Below are 19,933 nucleotides of genomic sequence, written 5' to 3'. Positions count from 1 at the left end.
TGGGATAGTAGCTAAAAGGCCTAGTTATGAGCTGGGATTCTGCTTTGCTGGCCGCTGTATAACCAAGAGCGGAAAAGGTGATCCTAAAGGACTTGCTCTCTGATGTCTGTATAATTTCTGTATTGATTTTTTTAAGACAGCGATGCTTTAAAGCAGGCAAAATCTTACATGCTTCTAGTGTTTTATGAAAAAAACAGGGCAGCAAAGGATAGTAATCTGTATATTCCTGTAGAGACATACCCTGTTGAAGTAGTACACCATCTCTGGAGTAGTACTGCGTTGAAAATTGAGTCACCCTTTTGTCATGAAAGCACGGGTTAGCCTCTTCTGAAAGGTTTCATTGACTCTGCTCTTGGAATGTGTAGAGTCTTAGTGCTGCTTGCTTATGCTGGAGCATAGTGAAGCAGTTGAGCAACCTTTTTTATTTCATTGGAATTTAGCATGTAAATGGTAGATGATAATTTACATGAAGGTATTTTCAACTTCTAGAGAGTAGTCTGATCGGTGGAGGGGGAAAAATAAATATTAACATGTTATAGCAGGCAGTTGTGGCTAGCAGTAGTTATCTTCACTTTTTTTTATTTGCCTGACCATCAGAATCCAATGTCTGGGAATCTTTAACATGTATATTTACTGCCCAAATACAGAAAATAACTAGAACATACTTTTTAGAGCTTGTGAAGTTACTGGATGAAAGTGTTTTCTCTCAAAGCGTTGCAAACAATCCTTCCAAGAATTCTGTAAAGCACGTGAAAGTTGTGTTAGGTGTTCATATGTATTTTCAAATGGAAGTTTGTCTTGATATTTACTGACTGAAAAAGTGTTTGAGAGCCATGCAACCCTCCTTCTTAACGTTTTAATTGGGAGAGATGTTTAAGGAAGGTTGGGTTTTTTGAGTTTTATTTTTAAAAGGAGTTGCTTTCTACTCCAAGGTCCGAACATGATAGGCTAAACCATTGTTAATGTTTCAGGAACATGAACATTTTATAAATATTTAAAATGTTTTAATTTTTTTTTTTTAAACAACAAAAAAAATCCCTGAAACACTGGAGTACCTTTCTGTAAACAGAGTTTGCATGCTGTATTAGGTGGAAGATCAAGTCAGATCAATGTAAGATCCATTCAGTTATCGAAAATCCGAAACACCATTTCTTTCTTTCTTCTACTTTGGCTTGTAAAAATCCTATCATTCACTGAATTTGTAGTTACTCTTTAGAATTACTTTCTCAAAGTTGCTGTCAGATAGCTCTGGAGCAGAAGTACTTTGCTAGGCCCTAGATGTGCTGTCTGTGACTTACGGGGAAAGTTCATAGCTTCTGGATTAATTCTATAACCTTTGTATGCAGACAAATCTTTGTATGCTTTTGTTACTGTGATCACTACAGCAGTCACACAGATTGCATTAATTGAATAGTATTGCCATGTAGCTGTGCACAGCTTGGCATAGGGAACTTGGCACTGTGAGGTCTGTGTTCAGAAATGTTCAAGTGTGAATTTTAGTTTTCTGTAGTAAGTTGTGATATGTATATGTAGACCTTATGTAAATGATATGCTAGAGATTTTTAAACAATGCTTTTTCTACTAAAAACTTCAGCTTTCTTGGACACTATTATTAAAAATGTAACTATAATATGAAAAATCATATAATACGAAAAGAATGTCTTTTGTAGCATTGTATATACTCTTACTGTAAGAGTATAAACTTATTAGAAGTTATTAAAATTATTTGTCCCTGTCTACTTCAAGCACGGTGGCTTAAGCATTGGATGTTATAATTTTTGCTTACTAGTTGCATGTTTTCAGCCGCTGATTGATGTTATCTGCTTCTAATGAAGAGGCAAGATTTAGAAAGAAAACTCTTTTAGAAATCATGAAGTTGCTGGAAAGCTCTATGTTTTGCTTTGGAAATAAGAGTTACAGTTTTTCTGCTCCAGCACTGTGTTGAGTGTTTTTTCCATTGGTCCAGTTTGGTTTAGCATCTGTTCTTTGCTTTGAGAGCTCTTGATGAATGGTAGATACCATGGCTCAGGAAAACAAAACTGTCTGTTGGTGCGCCTCTACAGCAGAAGCAGTGAAAGGAGGTAAAAAAAAGGATGGTACCATTGATTAACTAAATAAGTTTGCTGCTACTTCCTCTTGTCAGACTGTGAGAAGACCTCCTTTTGTATTACTTTCCCTTTGTTTTCCTAGAGAGTCTCTCTTGCTTAACTAGAAGCCCTTTGTGTTCCTCTTGTAGGCTTGCTTGCTCCTCATGTTTGGTGCTAGCAGGAAGTGGAGCTGGTGTTAGGGCCAGTGACTTCCCATTTCTCTTCACATACACATTATTCAAGTACAGTAGAGTGTCTTATCTGGTCACTTTTGCTTTCCTAAGGGTTTTCAGTGTTACTGTGGTGAGTTAATATATTCGAGTTCCAAATCTGTTCCCAAGTGTGTCAAAATGTTCATCTGGTTTTGGTGTGGACAGATACAAAGCCCAGAATGTCCATTTTGTAAATTGAGTACTTTAACTTGAGCCTTTGAAAACAAAAAGCTGATGAGTTGAGGTCACTGGAGCCTGTGCTACAACATTTCAGAATTTAGTTGTGATGGTGTATTTTTTTTAATGACTAAAGGTGATCTACAGGGATTAGAAGGAATTCAAAATGAAATGACAAAGTAATGCCTAAACCAAGAAGCAAATCTCTAAAGCTGAATGGTAAACCTACCTCAGACTTGTGATTGAGACAATGACTCATAAGGAGCCTAAAGCTATGATAACGTATCAGTGTGCTTTAAATTATACATGAGAACTAGTTTAGAACAAGATCTGGACTTTATGTGCCCTCAAATAATGTGGGAACAAGAGGACATGAGTAAAATTGCCTTGAATAATTTTAAAAAAGATTTTGTCTGTGGAGCTCATTGTCACAAGATCCCGTTGAGGCCTAGAAATTAGTAGCGCTTAAAGGGGGGAAAAAAGTGTACATCTGCATGTATGTATGTATGTTTTTGTAGGACGTTATACAGAATTATAATAGTACATGGAAAATTAAATTACTTTTGGCTTCAGCTTTTAGGATTGCTAGCTGTAATTCAGGGGAAGCAAGTACATCTTTGAGATAGATCTGCTGTAGCTGCTACTTTTATGTTTTTTCAGTGACTTCTGCAGTATTTAGTGCTGGCAACTACTCAAGACAGGATACTACTCCACACCTTCTTGTTCCAAACTAGAAATAAACTGAAACTTAAAATTCTTTTTATTTATTCTTTATTGGAAGTAATATTGAAGTATGGGGACACGAGAGGAAACTAATCAAATCAAATGGAAAAACAGAGGTTAGAGAAGAAGGCCATACATACCCATGACTGTTGTTTATAGAAAAGTGAATGAACAACACTGATTTCATGGCTGCTAAAAGCTAGCTGACGTGCAGTGAGTGATGTGTTACTGACTTTATAGAACAGCAATAAGTTTAGAGGTTGTTGCACCTTTAACATAGGGAAAGGTGTAACAACTGCCATACTCCTTCAAAGCATAGGTCAGAAGTTAAGATGTCATGTAAGCAGAAGCAAGATATTTGCAGTTTCATTAATGACAAATCCACTTATTCACATTTGTTATTTTTCAGGAAGTTGTTCTTGTGCTTGAAAAATGTAATGGTCAGCACAACAATGGCTTAAAATAGCATTTTGGATGCTATAGCACTGGCATTAGAGCCCCGTTGGCAAACATCCAGGAGGTCTGTAAAAGAAGAAAAGTGCTTTAAATGTTAAAGCTTGAAAAGGCAACCTCTAAGGTTTAAATTTCCTAAAATTTTAAAATTATATTCCTGTTTAACAAAATATTTGAGAGTGGGCTTAAAATCTTGTAAAGACACACTGTTAGAATCAGTTCTTACTGTCAACACAAAATAATTAAATCCATTATAGGAGTGCACATAAAGTAGCTAGCTGCGAAGTTGTACGAAGTAAAGTGGTAGCTGCGTCAGTGAGGTAAAAAGAAATAAACCTCAGCAGTTGGATTTTTGTTCTCCCTGCTTCTATATTTTTCAAATGTGTGGTTGTGTGTCAGAATACACTATAGGCCTTTCTAGGCTACTTCTTCATAAATATAGAAATGTGTTTAGTGGTTATGTGATGGAATTGAAAAGTGTTATTTGTCCTTTTGCAGGGTGCTGCAGGTACCAGGAGGAGGGATAGCCTTTAGCAGCCTCCTTCCATGCTCCTCCCAGAGTCATCCTTGCTAGTTACATCTTGCCTCAGGGGACAAAAGATGCCTTCTGTTGTGATAACCCCTCTTAGAGTGTCTGTGGATAACTCCATTAGCTGTTGCTAATGAATAAATAGGCAAGTAGCAAGTATTTAAAATTACCAGGTTTTCCATTTTAACTGCTGCCTGCACAGGACTGAATGGAACATCTGAAATGCTTTCTGTGCTTTTCCTTCCAGCTCTGTCAGGTAAATGCTGTTACTGAAGTTGCTCTGAGCTGTCTTCCCAGTAAAGAAAGAGAACAGTTCAGTTTGATTCTATGCCTGTGTGGTTGCATTTGTAACCAGGGCACTAATAGTAATTTTAAAGTGTGTTACTAGGACTTCGAGATCTGGAATAACTTTTTCAAAACACTCCTCATCACAGTGCTGCTTTTTCAGGTGCTTTAACTGCATAACATTGAGGAGGAATTTGACTTTATGCTACTAATGAATTCTGGAGCATGTTTTTCAGGGCTTCCAGATTTCTAGAGTTGCTGACATATCAGATGCTCTGGAGATCAGCAAGCACGTCAGAGCTTACTGAACCCTAAAGGAGACAAGTAATCTACTTAGGTTTTTTCCTGACTTTATTTAGAACTTCTAATTTGTAATATATTGAAAATAGCTTTCTCTTCATTGTGTGTTTTCATTCATTCTTCTCATTTCTGTTTTAATCCATCCAACAGCAAAATACTTACACAGAGTAAAATGTGTACATCTTGTCCAGGCTGTGGAATTGAATGTTTTGCTTAATGAGTTTGTGCTTGGACAAGACTTGAATAGAGTCACTAAAAGAGTACCATTGTGGGAAGGACTTAAATGAAAACCTGGGTTAAGACAAGCCTTGGTTACTGTATCTGCCTGTTTCTCTCTTTATGATGTGGCTATCAGCTAAATATTAGTTTTGTATTTGATCTGCAGCACCTGTTCCAGGAATAGTACTTCAGAAGCTGGAGGAGTCTGCAGGTTTTTCAAGGGGTTGTACTTAGTGTTTGGAGGGGATGTTAGATTAGACTTTAAAGTGGGCTGCGATGTGGATTATAAACAAATAATGCAGTTATCTTGCAAGTTAGCAGTAAAATGAGTAATAAATTTAGAAATGCAGGAAGCCTCTTATCTTAGTTTTGAGTATAAAAAGCTTGTAAAAACTTACTTTTTAAAAAATAATCAGAGTAACTAAAGCAAATAAATCACCTTAATGTTTTCTAGATATCAGATACAAGCTATTTCAAATGTTCTCTGTTGGCTGCAATATCAGGTGCTACTGGAGAGAATTACTTTGTTTAGTTTAAAATACAAAATTTGAAAAACAGTCATATACTCCTAGTCATTCCGTGGCTTATAACTGATATATAAGACCGGTTAGCAAATGTGATTTTGCACATTAGTTAGTGTCTTGGCCTGAGTTTCTATGCTTAATCAATTTTTTGTCTATAACCTGTTTTATGTAATAAGTTCATCTAGACTATCTTTCCACTGCCTTAATGAAGCATCTTGAATATGAGATGGGAAAGTGTTGTACAACACTAATTAAAATAGGATTAGCCAAATGTTCTATTTACTTTTTTTTACTACTGTTAAGGAAATTTTTCTTTCTCATGCTGGACAGTCTGTGTTTGAAATTTGCATTATAGTATTATCTAGGTGAGATTGTAAAATGTGGTGTTTATGAGAACACTAAGGTGATGAATTGATTATTCACTTAGTTTTGAGTATCTTAAACTTCTCAGGAAATGGGCACAGAGTTGTTGGAAGTGGAATAAGACATCCATAAAGAAATATCAACCATAATTCTTATTATCTTAGTGCTTATCATGTGCCACATCTTGCTCACGTCTACTAGAAGAGAGACAAACATGAGTGTCTTACATTCTTGGAAGATAAAACTATGTGCTAGAGATTGGGGAGGGAGATGCAACCACACATATGAACTTACGTGTAGCTTTACTCTTAAGAAAATGTACCTGACCCTCTCTAATATAACTTTGCTTACAGAGATGTCAACATAGGATAAAGGGGTCTGAAGAAGTTGATGACTTTATTGATCTGTGGTTTTTGAATTTGATCTCTATAATGAAAAAACAATTCATATGTGTCTGAGCAATGCAGGACAGTAGGCGCTTTGAAGATCAGAGGTAGAAGCTTGAGTGCAGGGGAAAACTGTGCTCATGACAATGGAGAAGTAGCCAAAACACAGGACAAAGAAGGGGTGCTGATAATCAAGACTAAAAGGAATATGTTCTTATGAAAGAAGTCTTCTGGTGGGGAATGTTTGTAAACACTGATGAGTGCGGAGGGGCAGGTAGAAAGATAAAGCTGAGTCCCTTGACTGTAAATATATCCTTCTCCTCCTCCTCCAAATGTTACTCTAACAGTTATGTGGTGTTTTAACCTTTTATTTTAAGCTGCTGTACTTACTTGGTGAGTTTAGGTATATCAAATTAGGCTGGCTAGTTCCTTTTTCAGAAGTATTTTCCACACTGTCATTGACTAGAGATTTTTTTGGTGATCTTGCAAGCATTGATCTTGTCTTTTTAGCTTCCATATTTATGGTACTGTGAAAACATTTTTTTTAAGATGTGCAAGTAAGAATGGTATGTACTGCTTTCTGCATAAAACAGGATATCCATGTGATGAACGGTTCAACAGTATAAGGGGCAAAACTGCTTTGAACTAGCCAAGTAATTCTGTAGGACTGGGTTGGATAAGTTTATAAATCTGATTAGAGTAATAACTTAGTCACAGTAATTTTAGTAGCTGCCTTTTACAAAAACTTCTATTATGCATCGGTTATGATTTCAGCAGAAGCGTTTGAAGTATGCAGTGTTGGTTAACAGGCTGTGGGGATGGGTGGAACTTCACTTCTGTTGCATGAGGACTTAAGGTAAAGTGCTCCTGATACTCTTTACTCTTCTTTTTAATTAACTAAGAAGTGTAAGTGACTCTGTTTTGCCTTTGAAAAGAATTGTCACTGCTGTTTGCGTTTTGGAAACGATTGTGCTTTTGTAATTAGGGGTTTGAGACTAATGGCAGGAAGTTATGAAAGGGATTGCTGAGTTTCGAGTATTGCAGAGTATTTAAATATTTTGGTTAATTGATATGGCTTAAATACTTTTTAAAACAGTACCAAAATGGTACCGAAGTTCTTTTAAGTTTAGAAAAAAAAAAATCATGTAAGTAAGAGTGAGGATGAAGACAAAACTCAGAGGGGAAAAAATAAGGAAGCTAGAACAGCTCAGTGTGTAGTTTGTACTGTGTAAATTGCTTTGAAATCAGTGATTCCTGATGTCGGTGCCCTTAAAAATGCAAAAGTAAATAGGAACACTTGCATGTTACGTAGATCACTACTGAAAAGCTTGTTGCTCTTGTTAGTATGTGACTTATTTTAAAATATAAAACTGCTAAAATCCAGAAAATTTAGGAGATACCAGATGGAAAAGAGTAGAAGTAGAATTTCAGTGATTGTATTTACTAATAAATCTATTATTCATTGGAATGAGACTGAAATGCAAATATTTTTGCATTGTTTGAAATTCATATGGAAAATACGAACTGTTCTAAGGGCTATGGAACCTGATTCAGATATTTTTGTAATGCTGTTTTTCTGTTTTGGTTTGGGTGGTCTGATCTTTCATGTTATTTAAGCTTTTTCTCTTGCCACATAAAAGAACCTTACATTGCATTCCAGCATCAAAACAAACTGTTAAATTCTTTTGTTTGTGCTAATAGCTTTTGTCCTCTAAAGGTTAATATAATCGGTTCAAATAATTAGCTGTGTAATAGAAAGCCTACTTAACAATTAAAAAATCACAACACCTGAGGTTTAATGCATGGAAGTTCCAGGCGGGAAGTGAGATGGACAAACAAATATCTTGCTTAATTTTTTAATTGATAACTGATCATTCTTGCAGTCCTGCATAGATCTAAGGAAAGGATTGCTAAGATAGTTAGCACTTGATGCGATTGTTATTTCTGTGATGTATCTAGGCAAGATTAATTCCAAAGCCTTTGACAAATTATTATTTCTAGATATTTGGAATCCATTTTTCCCTGGAGGAAAATGAGGAGTGGTGTAGACAGGGAAGAATTTTTTATTGTAATTTACTCATAAGCATCTAAAAATTCAATGATATTTTATACTGCAACTGCTTATTTATGTTTCTTTTTTTTTTTTTTTTTTTAAATCTGAATGGCTCTCTAAGGCAACGTGAATTGGAGGAGTGGGGAAATGTGAACTGTCATGGTTTAGCACAGAGTTGATCATATTAGTTCTTTGAACTTTCCATCTATCTCTTGCACTAGTGAACCCCAAAAGCAGGAATTTGGATACCTTCCCCTTTGAGGATTTTGATTTTTCACAACTTTGGCTTTTGAGCAGTTTCTGAAACTTTTTATATCCTTAGGATTTTTTTAATAATGTAACTTTAGCTGAAAACATACATGTACTTAAGGAGTTTTTATTGAAGCGGTGGGATCATTCATTAGTCGTGCTACATCTATTCTACTGTGTTTGCAGTGCAGTGTTTTCTTTCATTAATATGGCTATTAGTTAATAAAAACTAGAACAGACATCATAGCTTTAAAAAATCTAAAGATCTTAGCTGTTTGAAACCTTATTTTATAATACTTAATAGAAAAATGTGATCTGAAATGCCCATGCTAATTTCAAAGTCTTTGGCCTGGTTTAAATAAATCACTGTCTTTAATGGGTCCCAAGTGACTGTGTGTTTACTTAACAACTAGGGAGGAGCAAATTAAGTCTCCTTAATTCTGCTTATGGAGTTAATACAACTCAACATTAAAAAAAAAAATCATATGAATATTCATGGTTCAAGGGGAGGTTACATTATTTACTTTCTTGCTCTTTTGGTTTATTTAGTAGTCTTGGCATGTAGTCTCTTCAAACGCAAAGCATGTGTCCCAGAGCATCCTGATGAAAATCCCTTGAAGTTGGTAAAAAATAGTGTCCCTGAATATTACTTGCTATCTTTGCTCTTTTTGGAACTGGCTCTTTGAAGCTTCTGTTTCTGTTCACACTTTCTTTACCATGTCTTTTGGTGTTTCCTGGGTTAAATAATACAGATAAATACAAGAAAAATCACACATTTTCTGTAGCTGTTTCTTGGCTCTTCAGTTTCAAAACAAGTAGTTTAAAAATATACACTTATTGCATAGGTTCAGGACTGTATCAGTTGGAGAAGAATTTGCCATTTTCACTAAGCATTTTACACTCTTTAAACTAGAATTTTAAGAAGCAAGCTTTTTATGTGATGCCCTAGTTTTGCTGTATGTAGATTTTTAGTTACAAATCAATAATAGGCCCTTCCTGTCAGTGAAGGTATGGTATGTTGCCTGGAAGAGGTTCTCAACAAATAAAGGCTTCTTCTAAATGGAGAAATACCAAATTGTGACACATGTGTAAACAAGAAAGTTTACCGATTTGATAATGAGGTGTCAGAATGATATGGTAAATATAGTTACTTAATGGCCATGTGGCACATTGTGCTTCACTGAATGCGCGATAGCTCCTGTAAAGAAAAAGCCTGTTTTTCCAAAAATTAGCATACAGCTTAAATACAGCTTCTGTTTCCCATAATGAAGTACGAACACTATAGCTACCTACCTTTCAAAAAAATGAGCAGGAAGAGAGAAAGGTGGTCTATTAATTGCTAGCCATGCTTGATTTGGAGTCTCAGAAGTTGGTACACTGGAACATCTCACAGCTTACTAATTCCTTTTGTAGTTTGTTATTCCTTTCTGCTAGCTGACCCTGCTTTGAGCAGTGGAGTTGGACTAGGTGATCTCCAGAGATCCCTTCCAACCCTCAACTAGTCAGTCAGCCTGTGAGAAATTCAATGCACTCTTATAAAATTAAAAAAATGTATATTAAAAAAAAATATATTATGCAGCAAGGAAGCATGATTATTTGTTTGGTGTCTGGTTTTTTAAAATAAATTAGCATAGAAATTGGGACCTATGGTGGTCGAACAGGAACTGAAGGCAGTGCTTCACTGAAAGAGAGCATTTTTCCTCCATCACAGAACTGAAACCTAAAACCTTAAATACCTTAGGTTGATGTGTAGACTGCGAGCCTGACTTGTTTTAGTCCTCTTAAGCTTGCAGTTAATGCTGGTTCTCTAGAACACCTTTAACCTATTCCTGACATACACTTGCATTTTATTTTTTTTTTTTTCTCCCTAGAAATATTTTCAAGAAATTTGATGTAGGTACTGCTGTGAACTCTCCAATGGTTGACTTTTAAAACAAGCTGCTAGCTTCCTAAGGTCCCTTACCTTTCTCTGTTTGTTGTCTGTATCTTTGCCTTCCTCCCTGACCTGTTAGTTTGCTTTATTTGAAGGCTTCGGATGGGGTGTTTTGGGAATGGGAAAAGAAAGGAGATGTGGTAAATTCACTATAGTATTTTATCTGTGTTAAGCCCACAGTTCTGGCACTGGTTATTGTCCATATGTAGTTTATGCTAGTACACGATTTGATCATCACTTTGACTTAAAAGTAGCAAGTTTTAGCAAGCTATAGAATTTGTATAGTTTTGTATCTGGTGTTAGTATGGCAAATTACTTCTTTTTAATGAATTTAATTTACTACACTGTAGTTTGAGAGAACATTTAGATTTCTGTAAAGTAAAATTTCTAGAAGGACCATCAGGAAACTTGTTTCTTCTGCCATCTATAACTAATGCTTGCCCATTTCACCCCTTGTTGCCTTACAGCCATTATCATGTCCCCTTTCCTGGCTCCTTCAGTCTTAGGATCCACAATGCAATCAGCAAAGCTGCCTTGCATTCAACCCTTTGAGGCTCGGGGATTTTTAATTTTGTTATGCATAGTTTTGAGGAGACCTCTAGGGAAAGAAAAAAATCTTGGTTTAGTTCTTGTGTTCTGAATTCCATTTCACCGGTGCTTGTAGAGAATTGTAGAGAACAGAAGCTTGAAGTAAAGAACTATAAAGTTTGACAGAGTATTGTGGGAGAACCTGCTGACCTGCTGTTTTCTATTTGCTGACTTCCCGTTTTCGTGGTATACTGTTACCCCATTGCTTTGGGCAGCAGCCTACAAGCTTCTGGGTAGCTGTAAACCTGCACAGACTCTGAAACTCCTTCCAGAGGAAGCAGCAGGTAGGTAGGTGTAGATTGTCATACAAGTGGAGAGTCATATCCCTTGGACTTGCTGTATGCATCTTGGTAAGTCTGAAGGCATCACTAGGCCTGACATGGGGCACCGCAGACGTGTTGTTTCCAGATATTCTAGCCTTGGAAAGTTCCTGTTCATCACTTTTCTCATTTTGTGTCTTCTGAACTAGTAGCGGATGTGGCATAACTGCATGATGGAGTGAAAATAACATGCTCAGACTTCTGTTATACTAGTAATTCAGAACTTGTTAGGTTTTTTCTGTGGTTTTACTTTGGCTGCTGAGCAGACCAGCGTGGGTGTAGTGGAGCCAAGAAAATGGAATATGCTTTTGAATCCCTGTTCAGATATATGCACCAAACAGGAAAATTGCTAGATGGCTTTGGTAGATCAACTTGAGGCAAAATAAAGGTGGAGGAATTGGCAACTGCATGTCCCTCTTCAAACACCCTGGCTTGAGCCTGATAGTTACCTTTTCAGGAAATTTGGTGAAACTTTTTGGAAAAGTTAGGATGTTAAGTATTAAAAGAAACAGGAGAGAGCAGATATTGCTAAGTCTGTCTTCCCTTTGCCCTAGTCCTGTATTTTAGGGTCTGATTATATCACCATGACAACAAGAATTTCACAAATGACAAGCCTGATTTCCCATGATGCATTTTTAAAGATTTATTAGTGTTAAAGCTGAGAAATTGCCAATATTCCAAATGGCATCCTGAATGTACCTCAATGAAAATGAAAGCAAGTCTAAGGATGAAGTCAGCATGAGAAACAAACCAATGATTGTAGTCTCCTAATTGAGGTAAATTACCCAACAAAGCAGACTCTAATTTTTTTTTTTTTTTTTTTTTTCTCTGAGATTGTAAACTATCTGAAAACTGCAGGAAGGTGCTTTTTTAGATACACAGCTTAGGAACTGGTGAAAGCTCAGCAGAACTGCATAAAGAATTGTTACATTTCTGCTGCACTCTTAGGTTGAGAACTCACAGATTCTCCTTTTCAACTAGCCCTTTAGCTAAGCAATTTTTATGTTGAATTCTTTCTATGAGAGTATGCGCTAGCTCATAAATGTTTCATAAATGTGGTTTTGTTTCTATGGAAATATTTTGAACTTTGGTTTGTTAGGTACATAAAAATAAGGTGATATGTAGTGAAGGGCACTTGTTCCTCCCCAACCCCAAAGGTTTGGGAGGAAACATTTTTTTTTTTGACTGTAGTTCTCTTGTTTGTACTTTTGGACTCATCTGTTGCATTCCATTTTATTGCAGCTTCATGTTCTAATAAAACCTCTTTGGTTTTACTTGATTCTTTATTTTGTGCTGTCTCTTGGATGGTATTTATTCTAGCACAGACTGGTCTCATTTCATATTTTTCTAAAACGCGCTTGTATTGCTGGTCTCAAAGGAAGAATGCTCCTGAAACTGGGCCAAGGATCCTTCAAACTGGGCACTCAAAACCTTTTGCAGCTGGAGAACACTTTGAAAACATTTGTCCGTGCTTTGGTTGGTTAAAGGGGAAGGGATTCCTGAAACGTTGGGTACTTAGGAAGTAGGAACTTAATGTTCTTCTCCCTCCATACAGACAACTAAAAGAAGTATGGGGAAGAACAATTATATCTATTGCAAAATATTCTTGACAGGGCCTAATTGTTTTTAAATGCTTGATTGCCAGCTCTGGTAAGTGCTAATGTATGCATTGATCATAAAAAAATGCATGTACAAATTTAAAATTACATTAAAATTTTGAGTTGTAAATTGAACTGATCAAGCTCTTTGAAGTACAGCACAAATACACATTCTTATTGGTTCTGAGTTTTGAAGACTGAAAGTTGTCTTTCTGAGAGCACCCCTACCTTGATTATTTAAACATTGATAATCTGATTTTTCAGAGTTTCCACTGTAAATTGTCATGCTTTTTGTTTGTCTCTGTTAGAGAAGCTTTGGTTTCAGGGTTTAGTACCCATGATGCCTTTTCACTTTTTTACGCAGTGATGCCAAAATCTTTGATACTGTCTTTCGTACAGCCTAAAGTAGTAAAATGGAAGTAACAATAAAAAGTTTTTGGCCAACTCTGTATATTATTTAGAAGGATAAATTTAATATTAGCAGCTCTCTTGTCAAGCATAGCAATCATTGCTTTTAATAAATGTTCTCACCGGTAGACATTGTTGTATGTTAGGATGGCTCTTAAATATTTGGCAAATAAGGCAGTGTTGAAAAAAACCTGCCATTTGATTTGTGTTTAAAAACAGAGCAAAAAGCACATAGGCTTGCGTCAGGTCATTAAAGAAAAGCTGAATTGTGCTTAAAAATAGCATGGCTGATGCAATAGTTAAGCTGATGTTGAAGCCTAAGTGTTATGCCCGTAACAGTGGCTCCTGTCCTGCCCATGGCTTCATAAATGAAGAAAGTTAATGCTGCAAGAGCGTTTGAGTCAGTGGAGTTCACTTCAGTCAGTGGTTCTGCTACAGGGGGAGTGCAGGATGTAGTAACCAACCTTAAAATATTTTACTTTCATGTCTCTTTCCCTCTCTGAATATTTTTGTTTATTGTTTGAGAAACAAACAAAAAGTTGCATGAGTACTGGAGTTTGTTTTTTTGGTTAAAAAAAAAAAATACCAAAAACAACATATGGGAGGGGTCTGTGTGCAGGGCTCCTAGACATTTTGATCAGAAGTCTCCTGAACTCTGGCACTGCAGTTCTCCTTTTCCTGTTGCCATGCTGCTCTTCCCTTTGCCCCCAATAATTTAAGTTGTTCTTGTATCCCTTTCCTCTGCCTTCTCCACTGTAGTTCCTCTTTTGCTTTGTGTCTTTTGGCTCGCTGACTGCCTGAAAAAAATAGACTGGGCTGCTGTGCTCCCAGCTTGGGATGTGCTACCTGGAGAGCTGGTGGTTGTCCATCAGAATGAGTAATATTGGGGTGCTTCTTGCCATCCCTTGCCTTGTGCTCATGGAGGCAGACACAGGGCCGTGCTCCTCTACTAAATTGCTTTCATGACACTCTTATTCTTTGAGATGTTGGATGAGATTTAAATTGAACAGTGGCTTCAGAAGTTGTTTTGTATGCTTGGTTTGTGAGATTTTTTTTATTTCCTTTTGAAGACTCAATCAAAATTGTTGATAGTTGTATGTGTAATGGGAACTAATCTTGTGGAGTCCTGTGTAGTTTATAATTTCAAACAATTTAAGTGTAGTAACTAGTAATTTGCAAGTTTGAGTTTTAAACTGTGTATGTCAACTAAATCAGTTTCTAGTAAATTTTAGTCACATATTAAACAAAACTAATAGTTCTAATAAAATATGGAGATGAGTTTATTGTTATGATAGCTGAGCTCTGTTTTCCTATAACTTATATATAACATTAGCTGTGATTCTGAAATGGATTAAGCTTACGTGAATTTGAGTTCCTCCCATTGAATTGTGTACTTTATGACTAGGCCGTGTGGAGATGGATTACTCTAGACTGACATCCTTGTCCACAGTGTCATTTTTTTTTACCTCAGATTAACTTGGTTTACACTATATAGTCATGTTCAAATGAATACAAAGTAGTTTAAATTTGCCTTATGATAGATGGAAAGCGGGGTAGTCAGATGATACTGACTTCTCTGATTGCTAGCTGCTAAACAGACATAATTTTGTTTTACTTCAGTATTTAGGACACTGCTCAGAAGCTTTTGCTCTGATTTAAGTGATAAAGCAGAGGGAAGGAGTATGTGTTGTGTTAATGAATGGTGGGGAAAGAAGGCTCAAAGTAGTTGTATGTAGTGAGAAGAATGTTAAGATTTACATTTTGTCTCTTTGCTTTCCTTTTAAAATATTTACACTTTCTCAATAATGTCATTTATCACTGTTTATTAAGTTGCAGTTAATTCATCATATGTTTGCATACTTTTTTAGTCTATACTCAGTATTATTTTACTACAGATAAAGAGCTCTAGATACTGTGTAGCTCAAAAATTTGTACAGTCCAGTTAATGATTCATTTCCTTAAAGGCCAAGGTTATCATGGTTAAATTATTGGCTCTTGAAGAACAATCTGCCAATGTTCATGCTGCTAACAGGTGTTCAAGTGATTCCACTGGAGCTGTGGAGTATCTCCTTCTCCATGTCCTTTCCCTTGCCCTCAAGTCAAATGACTTGAAAAAAAGGGTATTAAAAGATTGCCAGGGCTGGGAAAAGCAGACTGTTAACGGTAAGTCACATCTTGAAGTATGAAGCTGGCACTTCTGTTGGAAGAATTTTTCTATTGGACTGAAGTCTGCAATAAAAATAGGAAATACAAGAATAGAATTTTACTTGATGTTCGTCTGTAAAATTACTTGCATGCATTAATATTCAATATAATGCCTGTCCAGCAAAAAAAAGGAGAAGAAAAAAAAAGCAGTTACGCAGCGTTAGGCTCTGGTCTTGTTTGCAAAATGGTTATAGGGATTTCAGTTATTCAGATATCAAACTATGAATTAAGAATAATTTAAAACTTGAGGAAACAGCTATTTGGAACAGAAACTACACTTAAATACAAACTCATTCTCAGTTGGTTTCTATATAACAAAATGCTTAACTGTACAGCCTGTAGAGAACGGGTTTGGAATACATATGAACAAGGAAGGACTTCTGCTTTATTAGGCATCTGTGCTGGAGTTTTCTTGACATTGGCTGTGTCAGACTTTGTCACATGCACTACACTTTCCTTTTTGTATGTTTTAGTAAACTAGAAGATGGAGTTTGACTTCATAATTCAAGAATGTGTAAGATAGTTTTCTAGTAAGAGCTCTTCTGCGTGTAGAAGTAATGGCAGCATGCAGTGCTTGTGAGAATTTTGGTTCTTTTTGGTAGCTAGGAAGCCATTAAGTAGAAAATTATAGTAGTTTGCTAAAACCTGGGAATTTTGCAGATCTCTCTCTCAGTCCTGGTGCACACTAATTTTAGAATCTTGCCTTAAAAAGAAAATGTGATGGAAGGAAAGGAGCCTTGCTGGTCTTTTATAGGAGAGCTGATCTTAGGAACTTACAGGCAGAAGCATTTTATTCAATCTAACAGCTGTTTTGGGGAAACGCTGTCCTTTACATTTTGTCACAGAAATCTGAGATCAGGCAACTAATTCCATGCTGAAAAAATCATGTCAAGAGTATGTATGTTGTTATCAAACTTGCTTCAAAATAAACTGTGCACGTTGTATGTATTTATCATATACAGAACTGTTCGGTAATGATTCAAATAGTGTTTTTATCATGAGGGCTCATAGTGTCTTGCGTGTTTGTCTGTGTGCGTGAGGAGCTCTTTTTTTATCTGCCCTGGATTGTGTTTATTTTTGTCAATGAAGTCTTGACTCACATGGAGAAAGAGGGTCCTGTGAGATTCGGTGTATGGTTAAACACTCTCCAACCCAGATCAGTCAGTGGGGTAAGTTTCTATTTTGATATGGATGTTTGATGTCTGTCTTCTTTCTTTTTTTTTCCGTTCTGAATAATTTTGTGGAAGCAGTAAGCCTAGACTAGAAACAGATCTTTATGTATTTTCATATGTATTTTTTTTATGTATGACTTGATACTGTTTTTTTTTTTTCTTCTTGCACGCTACCTAAACCAAGTGCTAATATTTCAACAGATACAGAATGACAGTCAAACATTGCACACTGGTATGCCTGTGAAGAGGCACTGCCACAGTTAATTGTCTAGTGCAAAAGCTGGGAGTTCTGGCTGATCAAAGCAGGTAGGTGTGAAGGTGCTTGCATGGAGAGAAGATAAAAGGACAACTCAATGCAAACAGTTTTACTTAAGCAGAGCCAAATGATACATTTCAAATGACCTTTACCTGACTTGTGAACATTTTTGTTATGAAACTTGTGGTGGTCTTATTCCAAGTCGTATTTAAGAGAATGACACAATTTTATTTTGACACTAGAATATAGGTGAATGTGAGGCACTAGTCCAATAAGGAAAGTTAAGTCAGCAAATCTTCAGAACACATTTAATTAACTAATTAAATACAGTATGTTTTATGCAATGGTAGCGGTACAAGATAATCTAGAATGCATATTTCATGTACTGTTAACATTTACTAGGTAAAAATAAAAATTGTAACTCTAATCTAGAACATAACTGGACTGCACATGAGACTTTTTAAATTCAAATCTTGAACCAGAGTGTCAGACTGTATATTGCAGAGGTATCATGGTGTGCTTATGCATCATTTGCAAGTCATGATTTTAAATTGGATTCTGTCTCAACTGTCACCAGCTAATGTTAAACAAAAGTAAGCTTTAGTTACATCACACACTTCTTAATGCTGGAGAACTAACACAGCTTACAATAGCATTTGACATCAGTTTGTGTCTCAGCAATAACAGTTACTAGAAAACTCAGTTCCGTTTTGGTTGTAGACTACTTATTCCTACTGAAAATGAAGAAAGGATCAAGCCTTTTGGTCAAATTGCATCCCAAATTTGTAAGCTCTAGAGTCAGGAAGTTCTTTTAGCATAAAAGATGTAGAAATTAGTATTTGATATGGAAAGTGTTCAATTCTGAAATGCATATTTTGAATACTTTCCAAAGTAGAACTTCTTAAAACTGATGAATTTTAAAAAGCAACTAATTTGTTTAGCTTCTGTTTTTCAGTGCATCCACGTTGCCCTTTACTAACATTAATCTATTAAATTTATATATTTGAGTAAATACCGCATCAAAGGGACGTTTTCGCTGTATCTTAGTTCTCCAGAGACCCAAGACACTAGAGGAAAGTCAGGAAGGAGATGATCAAGGGTCAAAACCTAAAGAGAAAAGCCTTGAGCTATTCTCACCTAAAAATTCAGTATAGACCTCACTCTGCCTCCCAAATCTCCCCCCTCAAATCGCAGGTATCGAGTCTGGTGTGGCTATTGAAGAGTACTGGAATCACTCCTCGTAACATTGCTTATGTACAGTATTTCAGCTTCCAGGTTCTGCAAATAGACTGGCTGAAAGACCCTGACCAGAGAAGTGTAGGTATTATGTGAAGATTGAGAACTCAGTAAGAAAAATATTCTTTAAATAAAAAAAAAAGTGTAAGAAATTTATGTGAGTTAATTGCATGTAAATGAAATCAAATTAAATCAAGCAAGCCATGTATTAAGATCTAAAAAGGGAAGTACAAAGACACCATTAATATTAAGAAACTACAGATTTCCTTTAATTTCTTCAAATAAGTTCAAGATACACATAAATACTGTAACGTTTTTGCTGTAGTTGGCTTTCTCAGGGAGGAAAAAAGTGAACAACCTGGCATCATATGATGTCTTAAAAACACTGAAATAATTTTTCTTAATAGTAGCTCATGCACTCTGCCTAGAAGCACAAAATTTCCCTAAGGCTGAATGAAGGTCTGTCTTTGACAGAAATGTATATTGGTGCCAGTAAAGTCTGTTAATATGATTTAAAATGTGGTTTAGTTAGGCCTAAAAAAGATTTGCTCCCTACTGTACTTGGCACACAAAGTTGACAGGAAACAAAAAGCATGTTAATAAAAACACTTTAAAATATTCTTGCAATGTAAATAGTTTTAAAAATGAAAAAAAAAAACAACATTGTTTGACAAATACACGTTTCTTTCACTTTATAAAATGGATGCATCTATTAATGGGAATTATTTTTACAAGGTAGTATTTTCTATAATCAACCAATCATTCAATTTTATACCCCTAATGTTTTCCTGCTGTTACATGTGTGCCAAGAAGTACTGGCTGTGTTTCTGAAATGTGTGTTGCTGTGACAGCTATATACAATTTTGGAATTCTCTGTCATGCCGAGTTCAGAAGAACTGTAGTTTTTTGCCACTCGTAAACTGACCAGAGGGAATGGTCTTTCAGGGATTCATACCTACGCCAGTCTCGAGTAGATATTGTCCTGCGCCTTGTCTGACAATCGAGACAATGCTGTGGCCCTCTCTGGTGTTTGATAGGCCTTAAAAGAAGTTGAGCACAAAACATTTCTGGAGAGAGACAAAATGCTTTAAAACAAATTCTGAAATTCAGAAAGTCAAGACTCCTACCGTTCTATTTGTCTACAAGTTTAGCTTTTAATTGATGGGTTGCATGACACTTAAATCAGCACTCAGTTGTTTAAAATCAACAATCAGTTATTTTGCTGCCTTTTCTCCATCTTGGGACTTGATAACATTATCTGATATAGTTGTTGTAATGCTCAATAACTTCTTCCCTTCTCTCCCCCAAAAAACAAAACCAGGAAGTTTTGGGAAACTATTTTTTCATAGTGTCAGTAGCTTGGGATTTAAACAATCAAGTCTTACATCACTCCTGTTGATACTTGAATATGCATGTCATGTTGGTGCTAGTTTCCAGGAGAAAGATGGTTTACTAAAATTTGTTGTTCTTGTAATGTTTATTTTGAATAACAGTTCAACTGGATGCTGGTGCATAGATCCTGCAGTGAGTTTGCAACCTGCACATATTTCTAGAGGTATGACTAATGGTAGCAGGGCAACAACTAGAACAAGTTTCATTTTAGGAGCTGCAAACACTCCATATGGCTCCTTGCACTTTAAATCTAGAATAATTACAC

The 19,933-nt window shown here is 36.1% G+C and overlaps 1 protein-coding gene across 6 annotated transcripts in view; it reads left to right on the top strand.

Annotated features, from left to right (window-relative positions):
• Positions 1–19,933, top strand: part of TSC22D1 (TSC22 domain family member 1) — a 94,819-nt gene that overhangs the window by 14,438 nt on the left and 60,448 nt on the right. For 2 of the 6 annotated variants that reach the window (XR_015261672.1, XR_015261673.1), the window contains exon 3: positions 16,986–17,090. The exons of the other annotated variants lie outside the window; for them this stretch is intronic. The gene's annotated coding sequence lies outside the window, so the exon portion shown is untranslated. The remainder of the gene's footprint in view (positions 1–16,985; positions 17,091–19,933) is intronic. 6 annotated transcript variants of the gene reach the window in all.

Source organism: Chlamydotis macqueenii, chromosome 1 (genome assembly GCF_036417535.1).
Source record: "Chlamydotis macqueenii isolate bChlMac1 chromosome 1, bChlMac1.mat, whole genome shotgun sequence".
NCBI lineage: Eukaryota > Metazoa > Chordata > Aves > Otidiformes > Otididae > Chlamydotis > Chlamydotis macqueenii.
The sequence above is the reverse complement of the archived record's forward strand: the minus strand, read 5'-3'. Positions and strand labels throughout refer to the sequence as shown.